The following is an 8,464-nucleotide window of genomic DNA, read 5'->3' on the forward strand; positions in this document are numbered from 1 at the left end:
GTGGAAAAGGGCAGCTAATTTGTGCACCTTTTCATCAACTAGGGACCAAAGAAGTTCTCCCTGTGTGTGAAATGGCCTCCATAGCGAGCCCTAAGTCTTGTGCTCTCATATAAATTGTGACCTGAGTCCAACTGCCTGTCACTGTGGAGTGGAGATCACGCGTGAATGTTGGGACTGGACGTGCAGGTGCCGTGTGCACATGGAGCAGGCACCTGCAGGTGTGCTTGTCGGGGGAGAACGAGGGACGTGTTTGTAGATTTAGAGTTTTAGCCCATCCTGACCACATTCACAGAATAATGTTCTCTATGGCAACATGGCTGATTTAATAAATGAATCATTCTTCTCTTTCAGCGGTGTCGGTCATCCTGAGTTTCCATTCTCTGAAGAATATTGACTCTCAGCTCTCACTGTGGTTCTTTGAGAATTACTTGCTTCTAGGACTATGAAGAAGATTTTTGTACTTGGTGGAGGTGCTTAAATGTCTGAATGTTTGAAAGTTTGCCTTTCCTTTAAAAAAATACACAGTTCATGAAACAATAAGGGCTTCAAAGTTAGAATACTTTTTTTTGTGATAGTTAAAAAATGCAAATTACAGAAAGTTTGGAAAGTTGAAAGGAAATGATAGAGAATAAAGATAAGCTATGATTAACCCATTTAATAATATTTAAATTTGGTGCCTCTTCCTTATGATTTTACTGTAGAAATGTGTGTGTGTTTTCATTTACAAAGGGAAAAGATTTTCAATTACAGGTTTTCTACTCATTTTTAACTTAGCATAATTATCTTGGTAAAATAAAAATGTGACTTAAAAATTCAGTATTATATTTTGCTTACTATAAAGCAGCATATCATATTCTTTTATTTAATTTCTTAATTTTTTGCTCATGCTTAGCATTTTGATGAATTTTTATATATTTTGCCATTGATTCATTGGTTGTCATTCACTCATTAATTCAGCATAACTTTGTTGAATATTCTTTAGTAACACATTTATTATCAATAAATGTCAATTAAAATGAGAAATTCTTGAGTCGATAGCCTACTGGAGGATAAGACTGTGAATGAAATCAGGAGGACTTAGCTGTTAGAAATGAGTAAGTGCCTGTAGGAGATAATTCTGCACAATCTCTCTCATTTCTGTACATCTGTTAGGCAGAGACACCAACTACCCTTCATCCCACACAACTTTTCATTTGTACAAGAAACAGCCTTGCAACATAGAGACAGTGGCTCCATTCATTACTCTGGAACAGAAAATACTAAGTTCAAGAAGGCCGAGTGTTATGTAACATTTAAGGGACAGCAAGTTGGCTGACATTACTAACAAAGGTCCATCTAGTCAAAGTTATGGTTTTTCCAGTAGTCACGTATGGATGTGAGAGGTGGACTATAAAGAAAGCTGAGCACTGAAGAATTGATGCTTTTTAATCGTGGTGTTGGAAAAGACTCTACAGAGTCCCTTGGACTGCAAGGAAACCCAATCAGTCAATCTTAAAGGAAATTAGTCCATAATATTCATTGGAAGGACTGATGCTGAAGCTGAAACTCCAATACTTTGGCCACCTGATGTGAAGAACTGACTCATTTGAAAAGACCCTGATGCTGGGGAAGATTGAAGGTGAGAGGAGAAGGGATGACAGAGGATGAGATGGTTGGATGGAATCACCAACTCGATGGACATGAGTTTGAGTAAACTCAGGGAGTTGGTGATGGACAGGGAAGCCTGGCATGCTGCAGTCCATGGGGTTGCAAAGAGTTGGACACGACTGAGCGACTGAACTGAACTGAAGTTGGCTGATATGGGTGAAGCTTAGTGAGGTGCAGAGACAGAAGCTGAAGATATGCCAGAGAGATAGTGGCGCCATAGGGTCTGTGTCACAAGGGGTTTTGAAAGGATTTTACTCTGAGGGAAATGGAGAATGATATTTTGGGTTCTGAGCAGAGTAGTTACATAAATAGACATGCTTCAAGAAAAATTACCCTTGTTGCTATTTTGAGATGAAAAGGAGAAAAAAGAGCCCTCTTTTAGGACTTTACAGCAATCTAGGTGAGAGATGATGTTGGCTTGGACCACAGAAGGAACAGTAAGTGTGGTCAAAGTTGTTAGAATAGGGATACATTTTAAGGGCTCCATTAACTAGATTGTCTAACATATTGGATATGAAGTGAAAGGAAGAGGGGAATCAAAGCTGACTCCCAACATTTGTGCTTAAGGGATAGGAAAAGGAGATGCCATTTTCTCAGATGGAGATGATGTGGGGGAGCCCATTTTTTTGTGGGAAGATTATGAGTTCAGTTACAGACATGGATCTTTGAGATGCCTTTAGGTACCCAAGTGAAGATGCATGCATACAGATGGACATTAAGTCTATTAGAGAAAAGGGTTAGGTAAAATATTTATATTTGTGGCTTCTCAAATTTAGTTGCCACTTAAAGCCATGAAACTAGAAAATCAGAGATAATACAGTATACTTGAGTGAGTGTAGTCAGGGACGTCGAGCTTCATGAGAACCCAGCATTGAGAAGTTAGTTTTTTCTTAAAAAAAAAAAAATGTGGAGGAACCAGCAGAAGAGGCAGAGAAGAAGAGGCTAGTGAGGTAGGAGGGACTGTTCTTAGAAGGCACATGAAGTAAATGATTGGAGGAGAAAAGAATCCAATTCTTGCAAGGGGACAAGTAAGAGAAGACTAAACCTGACCATTGGATTTGGCAGGTAACCTTGGCAAGGTCAAGGGCAGCTCTGATAGAGTGGTGAAGGCAAACTCTGAGTAGAGTGGGTTCAAGAAGTGGTGTTAAGAGGTCAGTGAGAAACAGAGTAGACACAGCTTTCAAAGACTTTGCTATAATGCGGACCACGGAATTGGGCAGTTGTTGAAGAAGAAAGTGGAATTAAGAGACAAGTACACTGTTGGGGTACCCTGAAGAGGACGGCCAGCCTCTGAGGTCAGAGAAACAGTCCAGCCGAGAGAGGAAGTCCTATGATGCCGCAGATGGAGATGGGCTGATTTGAACCATATCCGTATTAGCTACTGCTGCTGCTACCCAAAGGACCAATCACTTTGTGCCTTGAAACAACACCAATGTACTAGTTTACATATCCTGAGGTCAGAAATTCAAAATCCGGGTCAATGGGCTAATTAAAGTGCCAGCAGGCCTGCATTCTTTTCTGGAGGTTGTAGGGGCAAATCCATTTTGTTGCCTTTTCCAACTCCTAGAGAACAGGTCTTGTGTTGTTGGAAGAGGGTGTTTGCTAAGACCAGAGCCTTCTCTTGACAAAATTCTGTTAGCTTTTGCCCTGCTTCATTTGTACTCCAAGGCCAAACTTGGAGTACAAAGTCTGTTAATACAAACGAACAGAGATACCTGTTAGTTCAGGTATCTCTTGACTTTTTACTTTTGTATTCCAGTCCCCTCATGAAAAGGACATCTTGTTTTGGTGTTAGATTTAGAAGGTCTCTTAGGTCTTCAGAGAACCAGTCAACTTCAGCTTCTCTGGCCTTTGTGTTTGGGACATGGACTTGAATTATGGCGGTGTTGAATGCTTTGCCATGGAAGTGAACCGAGATCATTCTGTCACCTTTGAGATTGTACCCTAGTATATGGCATTTCAGACTCTTTTGTTGACTATGAGGGCTACTCCCTTTCTTCTAAGGGATTCTTGCCCACAGTAGTAGATATAATGGTCATCGGAATTTATTTCAGCTGTTCCCGTCCATTTTAGTTCACTGATTTCTAAAATATCCACGTTTACTCCTGCCATCTCCTGTTGGACCACATCCAATTTACCTGGTTTCAGAGACCTAACTTTCCAGGTTCCTATGCAATATTATTCTTTACAGCATCAGATTTTACTTCCACCACTAGACACATCCACAATTGGATGTTGTTTCTGCTTTGGCTCTGCCTCTTCATTCCTTTTAGAGCTATCTCTCCACTCTTCTAGTAGCACATTGGACACCTACCAACCCATGGATCTCATCCTTCAGTATGATATACTTTTGCCTTTTCATATTGTTCATGGGGTTCTCAAGGCAGGAATGTTGAAGTGGCTCGCCATTCCTTCTCCATCATCAGATCTCTCCATCATGACTTGTCCATCTTGGGTGGCCCTGCATGGCATGACTGATGGTTTCATGAGTTATACAAGGTTGTGATCCATGTGATCACATTGTATAGTTTTCTGTGATTGTAGTTTTCAACAGGCTTGTGCAAGTTTCCTGATGTGAGGTATTGACTGTGGGGAAGTATTTCTCTGGTGGGCAGGGCAATGCTTAGTAAATCTTTAACCCAATTTTCTGCTGATGGGTGGTGAAATGAGAAGAATCCTTTTTTCCTTGCCCTGGTACCATGTCCTTTCCCTGCTTTTTGTGGAAAACTTCAAAGAATAAGTTTAATCAGAGAATTGAGAAATTAGACACAAAGGAAAAGGGTCAAAGGAGACTAAATAATAACCATGTGGTAATTAAGCATAATCAAGGACCTCCCGCTCTTTCTCAAGGGCTAGAGATAATATTCTGAACCATATCCTGTGAGCTGCCTTATAGATCCTAGAACACCAGGTGGAGAAGTTAACCACATGATGGCCAGAATATATCCATGACATAAGCTGCCACAATTCTGAGTACTGAACTCAAGAAATGCAAACAAATGGGTCCTGGAACTGAAGACTAATGTACAAAAAACAGTCAAGATGACACGGGTCAGACCACTGATGACCAATTTGAAGATGACTCTCAGAGCTGACTGTACTGTTTCTGCATATGGCATCACTATCACTTCTGTCTATAAGGGCTCTTGCCCCACTGGTTGAAGTGGAGGGGGGTTGGCCTTTGGGTCGATGTCTGTAACCCCATCAGCCCAGTTGCTGGAATCTGAAATCAAACAAATTTTCCTTTCCATCAACCTGGCCTGATTATTGGCTTTGAAGTGAAGAGCAGCTGTCCCCGCAAACGCCCTTTTGGTAAAAGTGGGACTGTGTGCCCTCCAGTAGAAGGGAAAACCACTAGGCCATTCTGGTCTGACCTAAATGAAATTCCTTATGATTATACAGTGGAAGTGACAGAAAGATTCAAGGGATTAGATATGATAGACAGAGTGCCTGAAGAACTATGGGTGGAGATTTGTAACACTGTACAAGAGGCAGTGACCAAACCATCACCAAGAAAAGAAATGCAACAAGGCAAAATGGTTGTCTGAGGAGACCTTACAAATAGCTGAGAAAAGAGGAAAAGCAAAAGGCAAAGGAGGAAGGGAAAGATTTACCCATCTGAATGCAGAGTTCCAAGGAATAGCTAGGAGAGGTAAGGAAGTCTTAAGTGATCAGTGCAAAGAAATTGAGGAAAACAATATAATGAGAAACACTAGAGATCACTTCAAGAAAATTAGGGATATTAAAGGAATATTTCATGCAAAGATGATGACAATAAAGGACAGAAATGGTATGACCTAAGATAAGCAGAACAGATTAGGAACAGGTGGCAAGAATACAAAGAAGAACTATACAAAAAAAGGGCCTTAATGCTCGGGATAACCATTATGGTGTGATCACTCACATAGAGCCAGACATCATGGAATGTGAAGTCAAATGGGTGTTAGGAAGAATCGCTATGAATGAAACTAGTGGAGGTGATGGAATTCCAGCTGAGCTATTCTAAATCCTAAAAGATGATGCTGTGAAAGTGCTGCAATCAATAGCCCAGCAAATTTGGGAAACTCAGCAGTGGCCCCAGGACTGGAAGAGGTCAGTTTTCATTCCAATCCCAAAGAAGGGCAATGCCAAAGAATGTTCAAACTACTGCAAAATTGCACTCATTTCACATAGTAGCAAGGTAATGCTGAAAATCCTTGATGCTAGGCTTCAATGGTATGTGAACCAAGAACTTGCAGATGTACAAGCTGGATTTAGAAAAGCCAGAGGAACCAGAGATCAAATTGCCAACATCCATTGGATCATCAAAAAAGCAAGAGAATTCCAGAAAAAAAATCTACTTCTGTTTCATTGACTATGCTAAAGCCTTTGACTCTGTGGATCACAACAAAATGTGGAAAATTCTTAAAGAGATGGAAATACCAGACCACTTTACCTGCCTCCTGAGAAACCTGTATGCAGGCTAAGAAGCAATAGTTAGAACTGGACATGAAACAATGGACTGGTTCCAAATTGTGAGAGGAGTACATCAAAGTTGTATATTTTCACCCTGCTTATTTACTTTATATGCAGAGTACATTATGTGGAATGCCGAGCTGGATGAATCACAAGGTGGGTTGAAGATTGCTGGGAGAAATATCAGTAACCTCAGATATGCAGATGACATCACCTTAATGGCAGAAAAGTCTTCCCTGGTGGCTCAGACGGTAAAGCGTCTGCCTACAATGCGGGAGACCCAGGTTCGATCCCTGGGTTGGGAAGATCCTCTGGAGAAGGAAATGGCAACCCACTCCAGTACTCTTGCCTGGAAAATTCCATGGGTGGAGGAGCATGGCAGGCTACAATCTATGGGGTCGCAAAGTGTTGGACATGATTAAGCGACTTCACTTTCTTTCTCTGTTTTAATGGCAGAAAGCAAAGAGGAACTAAAGAGTCTCTTGATGGAGGCGAAAGAGGAGAGAGAAATAACTGACTTAAATCTAAATATTTGAAAAATTAAGATCATGGCATCTGGTTCCATCCCTTCACAGCAAATAGATGGAGAAAAAAAGGGAAACAGTGACAGAGTTTATTTTCTTGGCCTCCAAAATCACTGCAGATGGTGACTGTAGCTGTTAAATTAAGATGCTTGCTTCTTGGAAGATAAACTATGGCAAATCTAGATAACCTGTTTAAAAGCAGAGCCATCACTTTGTTGACAAAGATCTGTAGGGTCAAAGCTATGGCATTTCCAGTAGTCATGTATGAATGTGAGAGTTGGACTGTAAAGAAGGCTGAACCTGAAGAATTGATGCTTTCAAACTGTGGTTCTGGAGAAGACACTTGAGAACCCTTGGACAGCCAGGAGATCAAACTAGTCAATCCTGAAGGAAATCAATCCTGAATATTCATTGGAAAGACTGATGCTGAAGCTGAAACACCAATATTTTGGCCACCTGATGTGAAGAACCAGCTCATTAAAAAAGACCCTGATTCTGGGAAAGAGTGAGGGCAAAAGGAGAAGGGGAGGACAGAGGATGAGATGGTTGGATGGCATCACTGACTCAATGGACATGAGTTGAGCAAACTCTGGGAGATAGTGAAGGACAGAGAAGACTGCTGTGTTGCAGTCCATGGGATGGCAAAGAGTTGGATATAATCGAGAAACTGAACAAGAGAACTCTTCCGTCTTCATCTTGTAGACTCTACTGAGATCTTCAGAGACAGACTATAGCATCTTAGAATCTTTTATCTAATGCTCCTATCTCCCCACCTTCTCTTTGAATACAACCCTCCCAGGTCACACATGTAAGGACTTTGTCATTATACTAGGGTTACCAGGTAAGCCAAGAATATCTTGCCTCTCAAGATTTTAATCAGCTTTACAAGATCATTCCCAGACCAGGTTCAGAACCATGCCCCCTGCAGTGGAGGCACAGAGTCCTCACCACTGGACCACCAGGAAAGTCCCAGGTTAAAGGAAATTTTTAGCCACAATTTCATCATACCTACATTTTCGGCTCTCTTCTCCATCTCTTCTGCTTCTGGAACTCCTACACTGTGAATGTTAGTATGTACTATTCCCTAGTTAATGTAGCATTTTTATTATGATTATTTATTCTGGTAAATTATTTTGGTAAATTATTAATCTCTATCTCAATATCTGATCTTTTCAAGTTTTTTTTTTTTATTGTTTCATTTGACACAAATTCCTCTCTCTTCTCATTTTGCTTAGCTTCCTCCTTTTCTATTAAGTTAGGTGAAAAAGTTATCTGTCCTGGTTTTGTGGGGTTGTCCTTGTGTGGACCTGTCTCTGTGCAGTCTGTGTGCACAAGGCTTTAGGGCAGAGCTGGAGCTGAGCTGGTCAGAGGTCATCCCTTCCCAGGGTGTGCTGGCAACTGTCACCTCGGTGGGAGGAGGAGGGGCAGGCTAAAGCCAGAGCCCAGTGTGAGCGAAGGCTTCTCTTGTGCTCAGTGGCTGTCCCCACCCTACTGGGCCAGGTGAGTCCCAAGACGCTGGAGCAGAACTCTGAGGGTTGGGTCCAAATTGGTTCCACTCCTTGTAAGTGTGCACCCCTTGTAAGTATGCACCCCCGTCCCCTGCACTGCACCTTTGCCCCAGAGGGTGGCAGAGCTGCAGGGAGGTGTGCAGGAGCAGCCCCTGGTGCGGGCGGCCGTGCGTGTGGTGCAGCCCTACATATCATCAGAGCCCCAGACCCTGCTCTTCGGGGCCCTCTGTGATGGCCGCCCTGCCCCGTCCAGATGTGTGTGTGTTCCTGTGTGTGTATGTGCTCCTATATGTGTGTCCCTTTGTGTGTGTGTATTCCTGTGTGTGTGTG

General features: G+C 42.1%; 1 non-coding gene across 1 annotated transcript; it reads left to right on the forward strand.

Annotated features, from left to right (window-relative positions):
* Positions 1-6,335: 6,335 nt before the first annotated feature.
* Positions 6,336-6,407, forward strand: TRNAC-ACA. Its single transcript has one exon. It is a non-coding gene; the product is annotated as a tRNA-Cys (tRNA).
* The last annotated feature ends 2,057 nt before the right edge of the window (positions 6,408-8,464 follow it).

This window comes from Oryx dammah, unplaced genomic scaffold (assembly GCF_014754425.2).
Source record: "Oryx dammah isolate SB20612 unplaced genomic scaffold, SCBI_Odam_1.1 HiC_scaffold_934, whole genome shotgun sequence".
NCBI classification, from domain to species: domain Eukaryota; kingdom Metazoa; phylum Chordata; class Mammalia; order Artiodactyla; family Bovidae; genus Oryx; species Oryx dammah.